Source organism: Carassius gibelio, chromosome A17 (genome assembly GCF_023724105.1).
Source record: "Carassius gibelio isolate Cgi1373 ecotype wild population from Czech Republic chromosome A17, carGib1.2-hapl.c, whole genome shotgun sequence".
In the NCBI taxonomy this organism is placed as follows: domain Eukaryota; kingdom Metazoa; phylum Chordata; class Actinopteri; order Cypriniformes; family Cyprinidae; genus Carassius; species Carassius gibelio.
The window spans coordinates 16,940,708-16,965,560 of record NC_068387.1 but is presented as its reverse complement, the minus strand read 5'-3'; the positions used below and the strand labels follow the sequence as shown (position 1 = coordinate 16,965,560).

Below are 24,853 nucleotides of genomic sequence, written 5' to 3'. Positions count from 1 at the left end.
TAGATTATGGATGGCTGGGTGCTGTCAGATTAAGTTGGGAGAGCAGGCCGGCGACGGTTATGACACTGCCGCTGTGTATGTAGACTGTGGGGGAAAACGGCAGCCTCCTCTTTTGAGACATGCACTGCGTACCCCTCTGCATCTCTTCTGCATGTAATCTCATACACCAAACAGGTGGAGAATTAAACCCAGCCCACAAACCACACCACTGATCCTGTGATCAAGAACAGGGATATAGTGTGGCCATTCTCAAAAGTGAAGTGTTACTAAAATATACATATTTAAAAAAACTCTTTACACAGACTCTCAAATATCCATTTTGATAGTATAGTGACTGGCACGAGCCAGAATGCTTAGGCAATATATGTAACAGAGAAAGGAAGAACCGTGGAAAAGAAGGTTAGACATTTTTTTTCACTCAAGAATGTGCAGTACTGGCCATAAACAGGATTTTACAACCCCTTTTCCAAGATAGAGTGTGACAAATTATGTGACATGAAATTCTTTAACAAACACTGTGCATCAACCTAAAAAAGTAATCAAGAACGAATCAAAAGAATTGCATAATGTTTTATTTAAAAGTAGTTTTTATAGTTCCAGCACATTTAATGTTACATTGGTTCTTTCAGAAAAAAAGTATTTTACTGTAAAAAATTAAATATAAAAATACTAAAACCTTTTGTACAAAATGTGTCTATTTACACTAAACCTAAATGAGTAACTTTCAGTTTCCCCTCAGACACCTAAAAGTCACAAAATATGAATATCATTATTAAACTATCAGCGATAACTGCAGTAATAGATAAGAAATATTTCATTTAATATAATCATTACATTTTTTAGAAGTCAAGACATGACAAAGATAAACAAAAAGTACTAATTTTCACAGAAAACATCATTCGTGGCAGAACTGATTTGTCCACATGCATCATTATAGAACAGTAAATGTTGCTCATAAAAGTCTTTTTAAAGTAAGCAATAAACCATACTACTATAGAAATTTAATTCATTAGTGTTCTGGTCAACAAGGTTGATTTCTAAAGAGAGAAAAACATTAAGAAAAACTTGCTTAACAAGTGAAAATCACATAGTGTCTTAAAACATTTTAAGATCTACTTCAACCCGTCTGCTTTGCATGTCACAGCGCCACCTTTCTGCATCCACACCTGAATCAGGTGATCCGATGAGCGCCAGTCACTCAGTAATCTTGTGTAAATGTACTGTATGTACGAGTGGGTGGAAGTGTTGAGTTCAAGCATCCTCTGCAGCTCAACTGGAGGAGGGTTTCTCCATGGTAAATTATGAATGTGCCATTACCATTCAGGATTAGGTATGTATTAAAATTCTGATGTAAATGTCTGTAATAGCCTACAGTCTGTACTGTCCAATAAATATGTATGGGAAAAAGTTTAATTATTCTGGGGACAGAAAAGAATAAAGCATTCATGTTTTAGGATGATTAGCTAAGTACAACACAAGCAGAAAAAAAGGCAGTCGACTTGAACCTATTTTTGAGAGGGCAAAACAGAAGAGATGATATCACTCTCAGGGCATTAATGAGGGAATTATCTACGGCAGTAGAGCTCTGTGTAAAACACACAGTCAATATAAATTATAACCATAAAGCTCAATGTGAAAAACAAGCTGTGCGCCTTGATCCAAATACTGAGTACAAAGTAGTCATTCAACCCTGTTACTTTTGTATCTACTTTGAGAACTGTATTTACTCAAGCAGACTTGTATTCAAAAGAACACACCTGTGTGCTTCCAGGGCCAGGTGCGATGACTTGTGAGGGTGTTCGAGAAGTCATCTGCAGCCTCAGAGGTTGAGGTTTCTCCAGCCCTGTTGCAGACAAAGAGAGACTAGAATCATGTTTTTCATATGACTTACTAAAGAAATCTCTCTAACCCCATACAGTCCGTCTCAAGAGCAGTTTTACATGTGCACTGCTAGCTGTGAATGCTATATGGAAATATTCTGGTCTTTTGCATTCAGAAAGATGGAGGTATGAATGTTTCACAGGATCCGGCATTACTATCCTGTTCACACTAATATCAATATGTACTAGCTTTCACAGCAGACGGACCAGGATCTCTTTCACACATCAGGCCCAACCGTCAACAGGGTGAAGCTACGTGTGGGAGTCAGGCCTTTCCTGGGGATTCACGGGTATTCCGAAAAACACGCTGCCACCGTGCGGCATGCCGTCAAATCCAGAAAGCATGTAAGACCGCGTGAATGTTATCAGTCATATTGTGAGCTGTGATTTAGGTTTTCTGCAGCGACTGGCGATGGAGAAGGTGTCCAATTTCTGTGCTTTTTTCTGTTTTCCTTTAGCGATGCACGGTGCTTACAAGGAATCGCGGGAGGAGAAAACGAGGCCTCCGGGTCGCAGCCCACACCATACAAACAAGCGAACAAACACATGCACATCGCTATGCATGCAGAGATGCACTCAGATGCAAAAAGTGTCATGAGTCCAAGAGCTGGAACGTGTCTCTGAGTGAGCTGTGTGTGTGTACGAGAATGAAAGGATACGTCAACAGATGTGTGTCGGGATGGTTTCCAGATATCCACATCTTTGCCTCTCTCGCTGAGCAGGGCTGGATTTAGCACAACCGACAATGATGCCACCAAGTCATTGTACTCCTCCTCTCACTCACTCTCCCGATCTTTTTTTTCTTTGCCAGCACAACACAGGCATAAAGCTCGAATCAGTGTCTCTAAGCCTTATTGGCTCGACATAAGAAACAATAAAACTTCATCGGAGACCAGATTAGACTGGTTAAATAGAATTGAAAAAAAAAAAAAACACAAAACAAACAAAAAGTGAAAAATGAGAAGAGGATTTCCACTTTCTCGACTGCTATATATCTGGGTGGAAGCATCACCCTCTGATGTCTCGTATGCGACCGTGTAGCAGTACAGGCCTGAAACTACCGATTCAAGCTGCCAAATTACCCGAAACTCCTTATTTTAGGTTTTAAAAACCCTTTAATCCCACCCCATCCTCATTGGGCCATCCGCTCAGAACTGGCTGGATGGGAGAGGGAGGATTTGAAGGAGATTGAGGGAGCTTAAGTGGGACAGAAAGAAAAAGAGTCAGCATAGAGTCAATGGTCCCTCCATCAACAGCAATGGAAGCAGAGAGAGGATAAGACAATAAAACAACCCTCATGTAACACACACACACACACACACACATTCACTGTACACACTCACTGTAATGGTATGGATGTTTGCTCAAAATATCCCACTTATGTAATAAATGTTTGACATGGGTTTACAAGGATAGTTCACCCAAGAATACAAAATTCAGTCACTGTTTCCATCCCTCCGAGCTGTATGCTGTTGATTGTCCAGTCAAGGTGGTTCTCAAGAATATCAACAAATAATGACTTAAATTTCACAAAGCGATCAGCTTTTAACCATATAGCACATGTGATCTATGTGAGGTATGGCATACTTTTATGGAGACTTTTTGCAGTTTTTGGAGTTTGACATTGAAATGAACTGTCATTGTATAATTAAACAATCAGCCTCAAGAAGCCATGGTTTACTAATAATTAATAACAAATACTTATGAATTCTTCAGTAATGTCTAGAAGAATAGTTGCCAAGCACCACTGACACAGCAACACACAAACACAAAGGAGCAGTAATACTGATGTAATGAGATCACAGATGTGTGTTATAGAGTATTTTACAACTGCCTTTAACACATCTCAGCCAATCACAATGAAGGACTGGAACTACACTTCTGTGTTCCACAGAAAAAGATAACACCATGTGGTTGCAGCGATATGAAGGCTAGTAAGTAATGACAGAATTACAATTTTGGGTGAACTATCCCTTTAAGAAATGCACCCTCATAAATGCTGCAGCCAGGACAGAATGGTTTGTGGCATTTCCAATGCTTCAGCTAACAATTTCATCTAAATATAAAAAAAACACACCTTGGTGCAGTGCTCCAGTGTTTGGAGCCATGAACATGCCTCTCACTGATGGTTGAAGGTAGTTTGACTTTACTCTGCCCTTCGTACACTGACTGACACTCATCTGAAAAATCCCACAAAAATCCCACCATGCCCCGAGGGAAACAGTTTAACATGTTCTGTCTCTTGCACTCTTTCACTGCTTCATACAGAAGAGCTCTTACATTTCAAAGATTTTTGCATGACATATTGTGTAATACATGGGTGTCTTGTACATGACTCTCCCAGACAGAAACAGTGAGGGTTACATATAACAAGAGACACTAAGTGAGACTTGATCTTGGGGAACACCCTACAGCACAGCAGTGTGTCTGTGTCCCGTGAGCTTTAAGATGATCCCTCTTATGCGCTCTTCTCAGAGTCCTCCTTTACAATTGTCTCTCTCACCAACTCAACACACTCCACAAAGCAACGGTGGGAGACAACAAAGCAACGGTGGGAGGATGAAAGACAGAGAGAGAGAAAGACACTAAATAAATTCTATGCAGGGAGATTTTTAGTTTTTCAACATTTAAATAATAAATTATACTTGAGCACCAGATCATCATATCAGAATGATTTCTGAATAAATCACAGGAATATATTAAATGTTAACATATACTAAGAAAAAAAATCTAAAAGATGTATATATTTGAAAAATGTGCATATTTTTTATATATATATAAAAATAGTCCAGACAGACAGATTCGACTGCAGAATAGACTGCTGTGGATTGTAGGCCAGTGACTGGCTTGTGTCAAATCACATGGAAATAAATCAACAAAACTGACCTGAAAGTCCAATTTTCATTAGCACATAAAATTATTTTTTGATTAATTCATGAATCAGTGTATAATGTAATTAATTTGATTAAATTTATTATATTGGCTTAAGAGACTACATGGACAACATTGCTAAACTGTCAGTTAATGATCGTCCAGAAGCAGCTACAGCAGATCAATAACCTTAAAGCTGTTTCACACTTTGAGCTTTGTTTTATTTATGAGAATGGCCCTATAATGTGTGAATATTAAGTCACTTTTGAATTTCTGGTGTGTGCATGTATCCTTTAGAGTCACGGTTGGCTGCCAGTGTGAGACATTTGCTTCAGGCTCTCCAAATGTAAACAAAACACCTTGTCTTTTTAATGCACAGCACAATGCTGAACCCTACCGCACTCATTCCCCATTTATGATCCCCCACAATGTCCTACAGAATTTCCTCGAAATATTACTCTATTCCAGAATAATCCCTGCACACAAACACAATATCAGCAGCTGAAAGAAGCCATTGACCCGAAAACATACACAGAGTTGACAGAAAAGAAAAAGAGAGAGAAGGGGTATATATATATATATATATATATATATATATATATATATATTAACTCAGGCAATGACTTATAAATGCAACATTTTAAGTATTAAGAGCAGTAAAATGCCCCCAAACACACTATCTTGCCCATCTGTTCCTTTCACATTCGTACTCTAAAGCACTTCCTTCCAAGGCTAAGGTCTGCTCGGGGTGAGAGAGCAGGGAAATCATCAAGGACATAATTAAGAGGCTTATGGGCAGACAGGGTGGGAAACACACACACCCTCAAGTTTTCACCCCCTCATTAGAAGCTAAACACCTCCCTTGTCTCATCCGTACACCTGTTAGCCGAACCACTTCTGTCCGTCCCTTACCCCCCTCTTGCTTTTTTCTTTCTACTGCCTTCTTTCATTTGAATGGATGCCCATCCTGCTGGCCGTGGAAATATATGTAGAACATCACTGATGAACAGCAAGTAGGACAACCTCAACAGGTCAGCAGGAAACAGAATATCAGAGCTGATGTCGATGCACTTTAAACCAGTGCTATTCAGCCAATTAACAACGTGAATGAATCAAACTCTCTCTGTATCTGCACACAGAGCTCCAAAAACCATTAAAATAGTCAAATGTAATCACATAAGGGATTAAAAATTATGAAACCTAATGACATTTTTTAATTTCCCAGTGGTGCCACCATCAGGGTCACATGCTTCTTACGTCATTTTATGAAAGACTGAATGAAATTAACAGTGTACTCGGAGCAAGAGTAAATTCTTCTGTGATATGCCAAATGCAATGACTCTACATGGAAAAGATGGACAATCAAGTCATTTTTCTCTGTCTAAATAATTGTACCCATCACAGCTTATTAAATTTGTCCACAAAATCTAAGACGAAGGGAATGTGGATGGAAAAACCTGTTTGAAGTCAATATAATTTTTCTAAAAGATTCCATGAAAACAGTTTATGATCATTTCGCACTTATAAATGTAATCACATGCCAGTAGGAGATTCGGAGCATTTTATTGTAACTAACATTATGTGAATGATTCTCTCACCTGGTGCCAATGTTTGTGCCTCTGCGTCTATTTCATTAGCCTTCTTCTTGGCTACAGCGGCTAACACCACCTCACCCTTATCTGCTGCCACGTAATGGAGGTCCTTTGAAGGTAAACCAGAACAGCAGAGCAATCTAAAATTAATCTCAGCTCACATGACAGTACTTCACTTTTTTCCCTTTTTCATTTTTGCACTCTGCTCGAAGAGAGAGAAGGTGCAAAGAGAGGCTGCGTGAGCAAGAGAGAGAGAATAGATTAAATAACCTGTCTGAAGTTTCAGAAGGGGAAAAAACATAAAAGTATCAAAATCTTTCACAAAAAAAAAAAATCAGTCTTGCTCATTTGTTCAGTCGCCTTTATGATGTCGCCTCCTTTTCTCTTTTGTCCCTGAACTCTGACTGGATGCAATCATACTGGTTTCAAAAAGCACAAAGATGTGAGGAAAAGCTTATGTCATCTTTTAAAAAGCAGGAATGATGCTCTTCATGTCAGAATAGAGTTTAAACTATTATCATTACGAGCAGGTGGGTGTGTGTGTGTCACACACACATTCACACACTCTTGCTCTTTCTCTCTCTTAAATATGAGCCCTCTCATCCCAGAGAATAGACTATAATATATCTATTATAGGGCCCCGTGCAGTCAGGAGACCTCCATTAACCCACAAACATGTTTTTAAATGTCACATTATTAGTCCCACAAAAATGGATGCCAGATTGAGACATACAACAAAGATAAAGCACATCCGACTGCTCAGAGAACATCTATGTATATATATTATCTATGTTTACAGTGCTTGTAAAAAAGTAGTACAAAACTTTCACCATCCTTATTTATCAGTAGAGAAGATCCTCAGATGTTCAGACATGGAGGCAGAACTTATAATAATGTAATTGACAGACTACATTTGTCCATCAAGGAGGGGCCCATTCATGGGTAAATTAAAGTGAAAGTTGCAAGAGGAGCTCAGTGCTGACTCCGAACTAATAAGATCCTCTCTTTCTGTCTGTTTAAAGGGTAAACCCATCCTTCCGCTTCAGGGACATCAGTCAGAGCTGCAGCGAGATGCAGGGAGGGTGAATGCAGCACAGTCAGACCTGCAGAGCACTAATGCCTGTATTGTCAACCAGCCTCTGCATTTCTGATCAACTGAGGGAAAGGGGATAAGAGTGACTTACAAACATCAAACAGGACTTGATTTAGCTCTTCACAGGCTCAAAGATGAGAGCCAATAACCTCACGATTCAAACAATGATTCTTCTTTTTAAACAAAACAATCACAGGCCGTCAGACCTTAAAAAACATCTAAATTAACATTTATCTATCTTTATCTTTACAAAATACAGAATCACTTAATAATGATGGAATAATATTTTTACCTCTTTGGAAAAAAAAATACAAAATTAAACCAGTTTTATTCCCAAACAAAGTTTATCTTCCAATCAATTAAAAATTACAAATGCTGCTCTTCCATGTTTTTTAGAATACCACTCTGTTGTGAATATGTATATTTAACTTCCTGCCCAGTTTGGATGGGACATAACTAAAAATTGATTCCTGATTTACTGAGTCAACTGCAAACTTAAATCTCTAAATGATTCAGTGCATCTGATTCAAATGACTAACTCTCGTGGAATTTGAGACGGTTTCATGAATCTTTTTAAATGATTCATTAAAAAGAACCAGTTCTTAAGAGCGGTTGTGTATTTTAAGAATATCTACATTTCTGTAAGCACAGGTTTAAGAGCAAAAATCTGATGCAACAATGGAGATAGAGAGAGCTTTCTAAGGGCATCAAGTTTTCGGTAAAGGCTGAGAATCAAAAGGGAAAACGAAAGGGAGCCAAAAACACTGGATATTTGCATTGCATCTGAACACCTTGGTTTCAGTTTAGCAGAAAATAATGCTTTCTGAGCCAGATCAAAAAGAGAGGAAGGCCAAGAAACAGAGAGACAGATGGAAAAAAAAGCCGGTGAATCCAGACGTCTAAGAGGGATGACAATAATTCTGTACATAAATCAGATATTATACCTCTTATTCACCACAGCTTACACAGGACACAGGATCTGGTCTAATCTTATTTGTTTAAGAGCTTTAAGAGCTCAAATGTGGATAAACGGCCTTTTAGTGTTATTTTTGACTTGAGAGGCATATGGAGACAGGATAAACAGTTGGTCCAGCGATGATGCTTGATATTCGCTCGACGTCAGAAAAGAGTTTCAAATTAACATGGACCAGTGGAGCAGAGCAAGAGAGAGAACCGTTACATGCACAATTGCGCATTTACACTCACACACGTGCAAAGACAATTCTGGAGGATCCCACATGAGTGTTTGAGGAAGGTGTATCAGATGCGTGAGAGGGTTCATTATCCATCTCAACACAGAAACCAGCCAATATCAGCTCAGCCCCCTCTGTTACAAAACAGAGCCCCCTCCGTTTCCAGCAAACAGACGCACATGAACACACCCCATTAACCAGCAAAGCATAGGATCACAATTATGATCGAATTAATTAATCGGAAGATCAAAAAAAAAGTCAGCAAAATACAGCTAAACGAATTAGCGCAGACACTATCAGGGTTCACATCAGAGGATAATTACAAGTATAGAACGTTACAATTATGCAAAACACTCCAGCGAACGAGTGGAGGGGCAACCCTGCCCTCCCTCTCCCTTCTTCTCTACCCCTTTGGGTGACTCCAACCCCTCCAATTTCTTCCAACACCAAAGTGCGTCACTTCACAAAAGACTTCTTACAAAAGAAAAGCAAGATAAATTCTTTCGGTGCTCTATTGTTGGTTCGGAGACAATGGAGACTCGAGCCTGGCTCATACTGGGGGCTCTTACGTGGGGCTCTCTATCCGTTTTGTTTCAGCTGACCTTTGTGACATGGAGGGGACCGGATCAGATGGAGCAAGGACCCCCGCTCGTTTTCTGCCTTTCTCTTGCTTTCTTTCTCTCCCTCTCTCCTGTGGGTGGTTTAATTTAACTTCTGTGGCTAATTAGCCAAGAGCCAAAACCGTGGGGTGAAACGCCACTGCCTTTAGCTCCCTCTCTCTGTTCCTCTGCCTTTAGCTCGCTCTCTGTCTGCTCTTTGTTGATTCACAAGGACTGATATTCATGGGCCATTCATAATTTGCTCTCTCATCCTTCCTATTTTTCGTTTTCCCAGTGCATGTCCCAATAATAACAGATCCTAGTTTCCTTTGCTCTCCCCTCTACTTCCCTCCCTCCCTCTCTTCTCTGCCCTTTCAGGCTTGTGTGGCTCGAGCTCCACCTTTTCAATTGGGGCCCTCAGCAGCAGCACTTAGTGGGGAATGAATTGGAACGAGAGCGATCGGCATGAAAGAAGGAGGGAGAGAGAGGAACTGCATGAAAAAAAGAGAACGGGAGAGACAGCGGCCAGTGTGAACGTTAATAGGGAAGGTGTCACTCGGGCATGAAGAGAGGAGGCCTAGAAAAGGGGTCACACACACAGGACCATTTAAAGGAGTGAGAAAGGAGAGAGAGAGAAAAGATAGTGTACCAGCCACGAGAGCTGTGAAAGACAGACACCCTCGCTCTTTTTCTTCTCTGCCCCCTCCCTCTTTCTCTTAGCAACTGTTGCTCTGTGGTGTCTCAGGGATTCTTGTTATGGAAGGAGAGAGAGGACGTGACATGGCCAGGGGCCTCAAACCCCGAGCTGCACCTGCCCAGAGCCTCTCAATCCAAAATAGAGCCAACTCAAAGCTCTCTGCATGCGTCCATAACCCACCCATGACTAAACTAGAATCATAGACAATGGCAACACATTTTAGAGCTCATTTTAGTAATTTAAAAAATGAATAATTTATATCACAGTCACAATATTAAATTAATTAGTCTTTTTAATAATAATAATCAAAGATTAACGTGTATGCAAATACATCAAGTTGTGACTATGGTAACTTATAAAGACTTCATTCGATTAATTAAATTATTTAAAACGTGCTTTCTGGCTGCAGTTTTGAACATTTTCATGTGTACAAAATGTCATGAACTCCTGGGGTTTCTAAAGGGGAACTGGGGAGGGTTTGTGAGTTGATAATAATGTAATAACTAAAATAAATCACTTCAAAACAAAACCACTTAAAATAAAACACTCACTAAAAAGATAATTATTGATAAATGTATTCACCTGTATTTCATGTGACCATTAACTGACAACAGAGAACTATGAAACATGTGAAAGTGTTATGTCTTTTATTATTATTATTATTATTATTATTATTAGTGAAAAATGTAATTTTTAAAGTGTGTATGCTGCTCAAAGTTCACTCAAAATTGTATTTAAGACAATGTCACTTGGATTTGATAATTTGTTGATATTTTTAAAGTGGTTTAAATTCTTATTGGAGCCACTGTGTGTACATTTTCAATGAATAAAAACATTGTTTTATTTTGCTCCATGGTCTTATTAATTATTGCTCGTAGCACTAGAGCACTTAACAGGATTTAAATACTGATATTTTAAATGTTAAAGACCTTGCACTTTGCCCGACATTAATTAAGTTTAGGTTTAGTCTCCGTTCAGAAATCAAAGCCTGCAGGTCTGGAGTCTTTACCTTCAGTTTGCTGCTCCAGTGGTTTTCTCAGCAGGTGATCTGTGATGGAGACGAGTGACCTGTAACATTCTGCTCCCATCATGGCCCAGTCCATATTACCCAGAAATCCCAGTGCTGCATCCACCTCGTCACAGTGCAAACGGTGCTGTACCATATCAGCTGGGCCTAGCTGAGCGCCAATGAACACACCTGCACACAGAAAATACAGTACATAAGTGGCTTCATGATTATGAAGTGACACATATGACGTATATGACGACTGACGCAAACTTGGAAGAAACTAATACTGCTAGAAAGTCCAAAGGTTGCAGTATTTCCATCAAATACTAGCCCTTAAGCTCTGACACATTCAATTTCTCAGTCCCTATCCTTTACTGTCCAATACATTTCACATCCTCTTTTTGTCATATTATAAACAAAAAGGGAAACAGTAATAATTAAAATATATAAAATTTTCACAATTACATAGAACACAGAAAAAGAGAAAGAGGCTGTGGAAGCTTTGGATCGTATGAGGTGGGAGATCTTTAGAAGTGACGCTCTGTAAGATTGCCATTGACATTTGGATCGATCTTCAGTCTGTGCTCTGTCCCTGTAGCACTGTTGAGAGGTGTGTGTGTGTGGTGTACTGAACTGTGACACACAGCAAATGCAGTTGATTCTGGTTTAACTCACTTGGTGTGGATACTGTTGACAGTTAGTTTAGAGAATTACCTTTAAGAGAATTGGCGGATGCCATATACAACAGAGAATCAATCAGAGAGGGAGGAGCATCTGAATGGACATTGAGCTAATGGATGTACCTTCTGCTGTTTACAAAGCTTCTCAAACATGCATTTACCTAAAGAAAACCACACACTATTTTAACCACAAAAGGTTCACACAGACAAGTTTTCTTCAAACTGATCTGAATGTATAAATTAGTGGCCGACTGATATAGATTTTTTAACAGCCGATACTAATACAGCTGTCTAGGGAGCAAGGTGTTAAATGGCAGATATCATGCCACTATATGATAAATAAGGTAAATGAAAAGGACAATAAACACAAATTTTAGAAAATTATGATATACTTTGACATCAATTATCATTCAAGAGTTTGTCTTTTTTGAAAAATCTCTTTTTCTCACCAAGGCTGCATTCATTTGATCAAAAATACAGTATTATTGTGTTAAGTTTTTTTTTATTATTATTGTAATTTTTTTTCAAATGTACTTTATTCCTGTGGTGGCAAAGTGGAATTTTCAGCAGCCATTAATTCAGTCTTCAGTGTCACATGATCCTTCAGAAATCACTCTAAAATAACAATGTACTCAATCCAAACTTATGAATGGTAGTGTATGGTATTACATAATAATTACATTTATGTACCATGGTATTTACATACTACAAAGTACAAATAGAACTTTGTCATCACTATAAATTTATACAATGTGTTAATTCGAAAGTTGTTCAATTCTGGTGACTAAAATGACATCAAAATAATGTTATCGATTCATAAATTTTAAATTTAATTTTTTTTTTAAGAAAAATAAACCTATATAGTGATGAAAGCCAATTTTAAATGTCTTTAATGTATATTTACTGAATAATCAACTATAATTTTCACTGGATTCAGAGCCAAATTACAGAGGGGGTAAAAATGACTCCAGATAGATGGCAGCATCATTGTTATTTTAGCACAGAGATTGGTATTTTATGTCTATTAGTAAAATATGTTGACTTGTGTGCCAATAGTAACCATTCAAATAAAAATAAAAAAGTAAGATCCTTTATGATTCAGAAATAAAATCTGTATGATTATAGGCCCTGCATGGTAGATTTTGTTACCGTTTATATTTTAGCAGCTTTAAGGTTAAGCTTCAGGTTAGAGCTGATTTTACAATAAGTTTCAGATTTCATAGTGTGTCAAGAGCATTTCATATATTTAACCCATAAAACATCCTTTTGCATTTCACAAACACACTCATTCTTCTGTATCCACTGCATTCTATTTCTAACTCTTATCTGTCTGTTCTCTTGCTAACTTCCTGTGAACGTTAGCGTCTGTGATCACAATGAGCAGTAATCACCTGAGGCAGTTGACACCCGTAAAGACGCCTTTAATAATGTAACAGAGCTTAATCCAGCCATACTGGATCTGCTTCTGAACGGCACACTAAACGCAGCTATGCTCACTTCTCAACAGGAGATCATTAGCACAGCCACAAAAACCACACGCACCATAATGTTATTGACAAACATTACACAAACAGAGAAATATGTTGCCTATCAACTGGGGCGCTGTAAAGGGGGGGTAAACGATGACGATTCTCGGGGCCCGTGACTAAGTGGGGGCCCGAAGAAGCCCCCAATAAAATTGTGGTGCTAAAAAAAATTTTTGATAGTAAAAATTATTAACTTTAAATTATTCTATTTGCTGTTTCCTAATGTCAAAACATTTATTTGTTTAGGAAACACAAACCTCCGTGGGCCCCTCTCCCCCTCTCGATTATCATAAAATGGTTCAGTCCGCCCAAATTGTATCCAGTAACCAAGGCAACACAATAGCGCCGATTCAACTTGACAGAGGATGTGAAAATGCCTCAAAAATCTGGAAGTCAAAAACGGAAAGAGAAGAAAATTGTGAAAGTGAATAGAGAAGTGAAAGAGGCAAAGGGTCGACAGTATGTTACCCAATATTTCACAAGAAAAGGTGGGTTTTTAAGTAGGCCTAAATTGTTAGTGGACCGCCCGTGACAATGATCGTAGCCTACGGCACTTTTCCAGACCGTCGACAAAACTCAATTTAAACAGCGCAAAATGACTGCCTGTGGACGTTATAGGTAGAAATGATTATATTTCTGTTTTTATACACACCATAAATATTTCAACTAGTTTTAATGAAAATTCGTTTAGTTTTAGGAAAAGTCAGGGAGCAGCAAGGCTTTGTGATTTATTTAGACAAAGTTATTGACTATGCAAATTTCAAAACTGTCAAAATGATGCCGTGTTCATTCTAGTGTTAAAGATAATTACCATAAGTTTAAATGTTACAGTTAAAATGAATGCTGGTGGCTGTTGGAATGTTTAAAGTGCATGATAAGGGAACTCAATTTTCTCAAACGCTCTTCAGTGTTTCCGTTACATTTCAACTGTCATGATAAAAATATTAGGTTAGATTAGATTAACTTTATTGTCATTGCCAGTGTACAATACAAATATTCATATAAATATATGTGAATACATTTACATTTACATTTATTTATCCAAAGCGACTTACAGATGAAGACAGTGGAAGCAATCAAAAACAACAAAAAGAGCAATGATATATAAGTGCTATAACAAGTCTCAGTTAGGTTAACACAGTACACGTAGCATGGGATTTTAAATAATATAATAAATAAAAAGAAAACAGAGAAAATAAAAAATAAAAGAATAGAGCAAGCTAGTTAGAGGTCTTTACACATACACACATATATATACAATTGCATAATAAATGAAAAGAAAATAGAATACAAAAAGATTAGAAAGGTAGTTCGATTTTTTTAAGAATATAATTAGAATTAGTGAGTGTTAAAGTTAGAGGGTCAAATAAAGATGGAAGAGATGTGTTTTAAGCCGATTCTTGAAGATGGCTATGGACTCAGCTGCTCGGATTGAGTTGGGGAGGTCATTCCACCAGGAGGAACATTTAATTTAAAAGTCCGTAAAAGTGACTTTGTGCTTCTTTGGGATGGCACAATCAAGCGACGTTCACTTGCAGAACACAAGATTCTAGAGGCACATAAGTCTGAAGTAACAAATTTAGGTAAATGGTTGCAGAGCCAGTGGTAGTTTTGTAGGCAAACATCAATGCCTTGAATTTTATGCGAGCAGCTGTTGGAAGCCAGTGCAAATTGAATTGGCTGGAAGACCTGCCAAGAGAGCATTGCAATAGTCCAGCCTGGACAGAACAAGAGCTTGAACAAGGAGTTGTGCAGCATGTTCCGAAAGAAAGGGCCTGATCTTCTTGATGTTGAATTAAGCAAATCTGCAGGATCGGACAGTTTAAGCAATGTGGTCTGAGAAAGTCAGCTGATCATCAATCATAACTCCAAGGCTTCTAGATGTTTTTTAAAGAGTTATGGTTGATGTGCCTAACTTGATGGTGAAATTGTGATGGAACGATGGGTTTGCTGGAATCACAAGCAGTTCTGTCTCTTTGCAAGGTTGAGTTGAAGGTGATGGTCCATCATCCACGAAGAAATGTCACTATATTACACATGTACAGCTATGCACAGTATATACATTATACAGTACTGAAGTAGTGCAGTATTACAGAGGACAAATTACGGGTGTGGACATGGGATGGAGTTCAATTGTCTGATTGACTTAAATATATGAGAATGATAGTCAAAATACCATAAAAGAGCATGATTTTATGTAAATTAATATGAAAAAACTCTCAGCTGTGTTGGGGGCCCTGTCAAGATTCTTTTCATGGGGCCCAAAATCCTTAGCAGCACCCCTGCCTATCAATAAAACAACCCCTCGGGAGCCTCTATATTCATGATTCCTGATGTCTTACACATGAAGGAACATGCACATAACAGCAAAATAAAGCAAATGATCTATGTTTGTTATCTCTTTTTGTTGCTAAACCAATTTGAAATCTCTTCTTGGACAGAAATCATCTCCTGCGGATGTTGGGAGCAGAAGGAGGCACCATTTTGCGGCAAATGAAATGGCAGCCACCATTTTTTTTATGAATTTGGAAAGGAGGTTAGGAATTTGGAAAGGAGGTTAGGTTTCAGTACAAACTGAAAAGAAATGGTTTCATTTTCTCCCTGGGCCTGTGAAAAAAATGAAACACATGACACGGAGGATGAGAAGTTGCAGGATAACAGTTTTTTGTAGTCAGTTTTTTGTTTTTTTTTACAAATATATGACATTTAAAAAAAATAAATACATACAAAATTGAATTGTTACCATTTTTTAAATAAGCAAATAAATAAGCAACACCAAAAATTCATATATTTAACTGTTCAGTCCAGTAAAAAAGCTTTAAAGAAAAGTTAGGTGACCTTAATTTATAAGAAGTCATAAAATACATGAATTGTTGATTGTGATAAAAATAAAAGAAAAATAATTTTTGACACCAATGGAGTAAAAAAATAACTGGAGAATAAAACTGAATTGGATTATAAAATTTCACTGTTACTTAAAATATAAAATAAAATACAAAAATTAATTGTTACCATTTTTTAAATTAAAAAATAAAGTGCAAAATGTAACTATTTTGTCCAGTTAGGTGTAGTGTTGAGGTTGTGATACAACACTTTTTGACTCTAATTTAAGTTGTCTTTCTTGTTCTTAATTGTGGTAAGTGGTATAAAAAGACCCAACTAATTTATTTATTTGAAATATTAATATAGACATAATTCGGCACAGCCAAAACAAACGGTGTGATGCAACCAAAGGGCTCCAAACTGCAATGCTGTGCAATTTCCTCTCCTTTAAATTAATCTTGTTTCCCCCTCACTCTCTTTTTTTTTTTTTACTTTCTCAGAGTGTGCCGTGCAGCTGTCCCCCGTATCCACTCCGTACAGCAGCTCTCCTGTGCCGAGCGCGTGCCCAGATGAGATAACTCAGGGAGGAGAGGAATAAAAGAAGGGAGGGTAAGGGAAAGAAAAAGAAAGAGCTGCTTCCTTGGAAAGACTGGAGGTCTGCCAACTCTTTCATATTCTGCGTGTCCGATTCACTCACTTCATCATGTAGCAGTTCTAGAGATATAAGTCAATAAATATGGGCGCGTGAGCAAGACAAGCCAAACGAACACGTTCACAAACAAATTAATAGGCAAACGGGCAAACAAGCGCTGCTCAGTAGCTGCTCCGAATTATCAGTCGGAAAGGATGTGCGTTTGCTTTCTTCATCAAAACCTTGGCACACGATCAGAGCAGAGGGAACTGCTGTCGCTCTCTCTCTCTCCCTCCCTCCCTTGCATTCAACCTCTCTCTCTCATATAAAACTCTTTCTCTTGCAGACACTCTCCATTTAAAACTTCGCTGGGAGTCACATTCACTTCCAAAGTCAAAATTAAACTCTAGGCATGGGCTGGTTTTGATTGGCAAACTTTATCTGGTGACCTGAGGGACTGTAAGCCACTGTAAATGATTTATCGGAGAAATGCATCCCAGAATGCACCTGGAGGTGGCAGCCCAAGGGTGGGTATTGAATGACCTCAGAAGACTGGGCCCCTGCCTCTGCCATGCCCTCAAATGTCTGTGTGCTTCTACAGTTCTACAATATATATAACACCATGCACTCTCTCGGTTAAACAAGCTCTAATCTGATTGGCTGGTCTTATGCGTGCGTGTCCTTTACAGGTTAGTGGGTTGCTACACTGATTATTTTTGGAAAGACTAATCAATAGATTTCCCAAAGTGTGCAACGATTCTGACATGAAATCTTCATAATGTGAAATCTTTTTTTTTTTTATGGGCACTTAGTTTCCTTGCAACTGGAAAGTAGAGGGGAATCAGGTCATTGGTCAGATTCAAACATGTCACTCATCTGAGCACCACAGCTCAATGTGTTAAAGAATGTGCACAGACCACTACACCATGGCTATGACTTCTTATAAAAAGTTCTTAAGAAAAGTAATGTATTTTCTTAGTAGAAAATAAACTACAGTATATCCAATATCAGAACTGTGTAATATGTTCTCTTATGTCTGTCAAGTAATCGGTTTTTAATTTAGAACAAATTCAGATTATAAATAGACACAAATATTATTTAATAACATTTAAATCAAATATTTATTTCATATACATTACGATTCAAAAGTTTTGGGTTGGTAAGAATTTTTTATGTTTTTGAAAGAAGTCTCTCTTATGTTCCAGGTTGCATTTATTTGATTAAAAATCAAATCAGAAAAAATTATATAATGATATTGTGAAATACTATTGCAACTTAAAAAAAACATTTTTCATTTTTTAACATGTACTTTATTCCTGTGATGGCAAAGTTAAACTTTTAGTATCCATTACTTTAGGGTCACATGATCCTTCAGAAATCATTCTAATATGCTGATTTAGTGCTCAAGAAATTATTATCATTTGAAAATATTTGTGCTAAATATTTTTCTGGAATCATTTTCTTCAGGATTCTTTGATAGATAGTAAGTTCAAAAGAATGTTATTTATTTGAAATAGAAAAATGTGGAAACATATTTCTTTGTTCTATTTACTGCATCCTTGCAACATAAACAAAAGTCTTAAAAAAACACTTACTGACCCCAAACTTTGGAACGATGTGTGTATGTTGTGTAAATTCTCTGTGCAAGAGAGTTTTACATTTGTGTTTTATGTCCCCAGGCTATATAAATACAATCATAAATACAATCAAGGAACTTTAGCTCTATACTTCAAATGCTCTGCTCTGATTTCAGTCAAGTAGATTACACAAAAGTCCCACTGACCTAGTCTTAGCCTCAGTGCAGCAAGCGGCCCTCCATGAAACCAAAGCAGCAGTACGTCATTTGCCTCAAGACACTCATTTCCATGGGATATCGGACAGTAGGCCCACTGGATCTCCTCTAGCCCCTCAGAGGTTTTTATGTGATGAGAGAGCTGCAGGCTGGGGCCTATAGAGTCAGGAGGTGGTTCTTCACTCACTAGCTACAGAGGGAGAAGTGAGAGCCCCGTATCAAAGCACTGGAGCTCACCTTGACTTCTGCCCACCATCAGCAGAGCTCCTGAAGGATGCCATGCCAGTACCACTAGAACCATGGAGCAGAAGGCCAACTGGGAGTGGCCTGTTTGTGGGTCAAAAAGAACCACAGAGCAGTCCTGAAGCCCCAAGACAACCCAGCGCTCCAGCGAGTCGTGACAACAGGTTATGGGTTTGGATGTCAGGAGTAAAGGAGAGCTGGACAGACGTTGGAGACGTCCATGAGCACATTCATACACCGTTTTGGATTTCAGGAATCTGGGCCTCCTTGCACAGCTCAGATGTGGAGTATTTGGCCTCTTGGTCCAGTTCCAGGGTCGGGACATGCAGGGTTGGGTCAGACTGAATCCTGCAGTCTATAGGGTTCCCGTCAGTTCGGATAGAGCTCAAAACCTACGCAGAGAGAAACAGGGACGCAAAATTTTATTTATTTTATTTTTCAGAAAAAGTATGTGAACCCTTGCATCTACCAGTTCAATCTAATCCAAAATTGGTTGTGCATGCCCAATTCACAATTACAGGAACTATTTGGTGAAAGTTATTTCAGATGAAATGAAGGGTTCACATAGGTTTTCCCTCGTAATACATCGTAAACAAAATGTTCATATGTTTTGTTTAGTTCATATACTTGCTTCAGTTAAAATTTTAGTTGGGGGGGGGGGATGAAATGCTCGTTTTCACTCAATATCCTGTTAATCTTGAGTACCTATAGAGTAGTACTGCATCCTTCATAACTCCAAAAAGTCTTTAGTTTTATTATATTCATAAGAGAAAGATAGTCTGTACTGATTTTTCCCGGAAAAACACGACCGGCTGGAGGCGTGACGTGTGGGCGGAGCTAAAGAATCACGAGCGCCAGTAGGCTTTTGCGTTGAGAGCGTTTGGAAGCTGTGACATTACCGTGAGGGAAAAAAACCATCATCCAAAACAAAACATGGCTAACAGTCAGATTCAGCCATTTATTTATGATCCAGAATCAGATCCCGAGGCTGAAACTGAACGAGAGCAGCAGCAGCAACGACTCGCTCCGAGCGGGGCTCGAACCCGGGTCTCCGATGGGAGGCGGATGCACTAACAAGGAGGCAGAGATATTTGAAGCAGTTTTACTCACCGCCTGCGGTTCCAACACACGATCGTGACCCTTTTTCGTTGGGACCGCATTATCCTTAAGAAATAAACGATGTTCAAATCCGGCGTCAAACTGGGCCTTGTTTGTAAAACAAGCATCTTCGAAATGCAGGGAACAAACAAAAACACTTGCACAAATCTGTTGATGCTCTGTAAAAATAAACTCAATCCACTGGTCCCTTAATGCTGTTTCTCTTTTGGTAATCTGTGCAGGGTTGTCTTGCACCGGCAACCAAAAACACACTCCTTTTGTGACATTTCGCGACGCTCTCGCTCTGATCACTGAATGTCTGTTGTGCTCTCAGTGCTCTGCTATACGGGAGCGCGCGCTCTTCCGGCAGAAGTTCCCTCAGGACCCATATAAGGAAATTCCGCTCCATCTAACGTCACACAGAGCCATACTCGAAAAAAACTTTCCGAAACTTGTGACAAACTGGAAGGAGTATTTTTGGAACAGAACTACTCCTTCAAACGTACAACTTAATTTTTGAAACTTTGTCCATGTTTAGCATGGGAATCCAACTCTTTAACAGTGTAAAAAACTCAGTATGCATGAAATAGCATTTCACCCCCCCCCCCCCCTTAATATACTTGTTCCTGAAACCGTCAAATATTTATTTTAATATAAACGTTATGTGTTGAAGCATGTGTGCTGAGACATTTTTAAACTATTATTGAAAAAGATTATAAATACAAAATAAATAAAAAAACTTTGTCCACCACAGCTCAATGCATTAAAGCATGCACTCTGCTATGCCACAAGTCTTAGAAAAATGTGTAGCTAAATTAAATTCTCAAATTATATACACAAGTATACAAAATATATATTAGAGATAACCCACTGCGAGGTAAAAGAGAACCAGAGAAAGACACAGGCGGTCTTGAAGAACCACAGGTAAACCAAAAGTTTCAAACATTTTGCACAAGTAAATATTCAGCATAGGCTCTGCCATCGCTGAGACTGTAGAAATAACAGGCTCAACACATATGTTGATCAAATTTGTTTGGAGAGTTAACCTCAAAATGTGCACACAAACCGCTTAAGAAGTGTCCTATCAGACGGCAGCATGCAGGAAGTTTGGGTTTACCTGTAGTATGTGTGTTTCTGGTGCAGATGGTGCGGTGAGAGAGAGACTGAGAGCGATGGGCTGGCACAGAACCGTGGCGTGTGCGCCAGCGTAGGAGACTGAGTTAAGCGGGCTGCTGATGGTTTCTGTGAAAGCAGGGATGAGGTTTTTTTTTTGTCTTTTTTTTTTTTTTAGCTGTAATCCCCCCTGGGCCGACTCCCGCTGCACCCCAGGGGGTGAGAGGGGTTTAGTGAGAGGGCGGGAGAGAAGTTGCTGACAGCACAGAGGGGAGATCCGGAACAGTGCCAGATCTCCACAGAGCCAGGCCCCGCTGAGACACACCTGCCCCAGCCACAGAGGCCCCCATTCTTGGCCTGTCCACAGCTGGGCCCGGGCTCAGAACCAACACCCCACTGACCACGCTAGCAAAAGACCAACGCCCCAACTGCTTTGGCTAATACTACGATAATGTTGACCCCGCTAGCACTAAGCTAGTAAAAAACTAGCTAGGTTGAACACCTTTTCAGGCCATTTTAAGTTGGTCAGTTTGTAGCTCAGGACAAAATTTGTGACCTCTCAAGGCTAATGCTTTGCTAATTCCATGCTAGGTAGTGCTACAGATACTATTCTGGCTAATAATACACACATTTAAATGTCTTGAATAACATTGTGCTTTGTTGTGCGTGTAAAATCACGGACCAGAAGTGCGATCAGGAACTACAGAGAAATTCCACAATCCTTACACTGCTTTATTCGTTTTAGTAGCAATAGATAGCCATAGAGAGGAAGCGCTAAGCTCTTTGCCATGGTAACACTAAACAAAAACAAAAAGGCGAAGAAATAGAGGAGAGCCGGTTGAGAGGCAGTATGTTGACCTCAGCACTAGGGGAAATTTTGAGGGTCTTTCTCCCACCCACCACAAAGATTTTAACATCTTCACAGAGTGATCCTTAAGACCTTCATTCACACACACACACACACACCGCAAATCCCACAGCTGCCACTGAAACATTTACAGATTCAATTTCACAAAGACAAATGGCATCTTCGTAAGTTAGGGAGGTTTTTTGTTGGGAGGGGGGTAAGGGAGAGCTAGAAAAAGAGAGAGAGCGAGAGAGCGAGAGAGAGAGAGAGAGAGAACAGTGGTAAGTGAGTCTCTGTTAGTTATTGGTTTCAGTCACTGGTCAAAACTATTCTTTTCTTTTCTTCTCTTCTCCGGACTTTCTTTTGCAGCTTGAAAGATAAACCCAAAGAGGTCCAGCTGAGCAGCAGGCCTTGTTCACAGCAGTAGAGCTCTTTGAGCCAATTTTCCAGCTCAGAGAGCAAACAGTGAGAGAGAGTAAGAGAGAGGGAGAGAGGGGGACAGTGAGAGAGGGAGATGATGATGAAGGCAATCTATGAAAGTTCTTGCTGCTGAGTCCCTGCTCTTCTGGTGTGTGTAAATGTGTGTGTGTGTGTGTGTGTGTGTGTCTGCACTACTCAGATGCTTGTCAGGCCTCTGTGGCATGAAATCAACACAGAAGCATTCGCTCTACTGCACCTGCACATGCCCAAGAATTTAACCCGAGAAATCACATTCCACTCGGACCTTTTCTCGTCACATATAACATGGTCAGGAATCATAACAGCAGCCATGCGCAGAAATATGACAGAGATTGAAACCATTCCACATGAGGCTTCTAAAATCGAATCAACACTGACAGAGAGACGCTTGATAAGGAATACATTGGGGGGGGAAAAAAGAGGAGAATAAATACAGTAGAAGCATAAATAATGCAGTCAAAAAAGGTGGCTGTGTCAATTTTTCATCAGCTTGGATCATAAGTGAAGACAGATATAACGTAACAAAATATTTCTATTTCAAATAAATGCTTTTTTTTTACTTTCTATTCATCAATGAATCTTCAAAAATTAAGCAGCACAACATTTAGTTTGCCCAAGAACCATTTGTGACATTTACTCAAGGAATTCTTTAAAAAAAGTGGTCGTCCCTGAAAGTCACTCACTCCACGTTCAGTGTGTGATGTCTGGAGTACTTTTCACACAGGCCTAAAAACTCTGAAACTATTTCTGCTCTCGCTCCACATTGAGTGAAAAGGACAATATGTGTTAGGTTCAAGACACAAGAAATGTGAGAAAATTTGTGCACAAAGTACAGATGCCTGGTAAATATGCAGATCAAACGAATGAAAAGAGAAGTGTTTTGAGAGAGATAACAGGATATTCAGCAACAACTCATGAGTACGAAAAACATAACCACCCCAATATGCAAAACAACTATCAAAAAAAAAAAAAAAAAAAAAAAAAAGAGAGAGAGATGTCAAATGCTTGCTGAAAACATAACACCTCAACATGCAAAATAAGTGTATGAATAAAAAAATATTTTTATTAAAATCATAAAATTCCAGGAACTGGGGAATTGATTAAAAATGTTAAACGTTTGCATAAATAAGAGTGTGTACGAGTGTTTTTCCCCGTGTGTCTCTTGGCAGTGCTTATCTGCGAGGGGTAAGAATTAAGACCACATAGGGAAAGAAAGCGTACTTTTTAAATGCTGAAGACTAAGCAGAAAATGGGTTTAGCATGCAGATAGCAAACTTAACAAAGGGAACATATATATGAGGCAGAATTGATTGAAGTGTGTGTCTGTGCGCCGAGCGAACCGTTTGATTCACCGCTCGGGTCTTACATAAACTGCTAGCTTGATTTCACACTATGGATCTGAAAATGACAACAAACACTTTAATTAGAAACGATGAAGGCAAGAGACACTTTAATGTTTTTTTAACCGTAGAAAAATGAGAGAGAGAGAGAGAGAGAGAGAGAGAGAGAGAGAGAGAGACAAAGAGAGAGAGAATAAATAGGTGAAGGCCCAGGATAAATCCAGGGTTCATTTCTAACCAGAGCAATCCAGTGTCGTTCCATGCTGCCCGCTTTTATTTTTTTACTTAGCAATTTTCTCCCCCTTGTTTGTTTTCATTTGGTGCATTTATGATTGGAAAGGCAGCTCTGTTTACCCGTCTTTCTCATCTACTGCTCTGCGAGTGGAGATTTTGCATATGCTTAAAACCAGAGTCTAACGTTGGGAGCTTAAGCATTGCTTGCTGATTTTTGAATCGCAGCCATCCAACATTAAACAGTGCTGAGAGGCACTGGAATGTACAGTAGAGATGGAGAAATGGACAGACCATATATATAATATGGATACATCCAGAAACTTTAGGCAGGTGCTCGATCAAATAAAGCATTTTCACTAAAAGTAAATAAAAATCGTCACACTAGCACTGTTGCTCCCAAAGATCAGTCATCAGTCTAAATTTTTTACCGTACTTTTACTGTACTGTACTTTACAGTACATGTTTTATTTTGTTTCACTGCATGGGGCCGCGATGTTCAGATCAGACAACCAATTGAATAGTTAAAAATAATGAAAATTGTTTACTGAGTAAACTAAAAATAATAATAATAATAATAAAATATATATGTATATGTGAATATATGTGACCCTGAACACAAAACCTTACGTCTTTAGTCGCTGGGCTATATTTTCAGCAATAGCCAAAAAATCATTGTATTTGTCAAAATTATCGTCATTAGGATATTAAGTACAGATCATGCTCCATGAAGATATTTTGTAAATTTCCTACCGTAAATATAACAAAAATTAATTTTTGATTAGTAATATGCATCGCTAAGAATTCATTTGGGCAACTTCAAAGGCGATTTTCTCAGTATTTGGATTTTTTTGCACCCTCAGATTCCAGGTTTTCAAACAGTTGTATCTCGGCCAATTATTATCCAATCCTAATAAACCATAAATCATTGAAAAGCTTAGATTTATAAATTTACATTTCTAAAAATGTACACTTAAAACTGGTTATGTGGTCCAGGGTCACACTGCTACTGCTAGAATATAAAGTGTGACATATAAAATGAGTGGTACCTTTAAAGAAAAAAATGCAGTTCTATTCTATATGCAAAAAATAGCTAAACTCAAGGAAACTTTTTTTTTTATTTATTGTTTTTTTGC

At 38.7% G+C, this 24,853-nt stretch overlaps 1 pseudogene; it reads right to left on the bottom strand.

The window, feature by feature from the left end:
* Nucleotides 1-569: 569 nt before the first annotated feature.
* The window catches only part of LOC128031467 (WD repeat-containing and planar cell polarity effector protein fritz homolog), a 50,668-nt pseudogene continuing 26,384 nt past the window's right edge, over nucleotides 570-24,853 (bottom strand).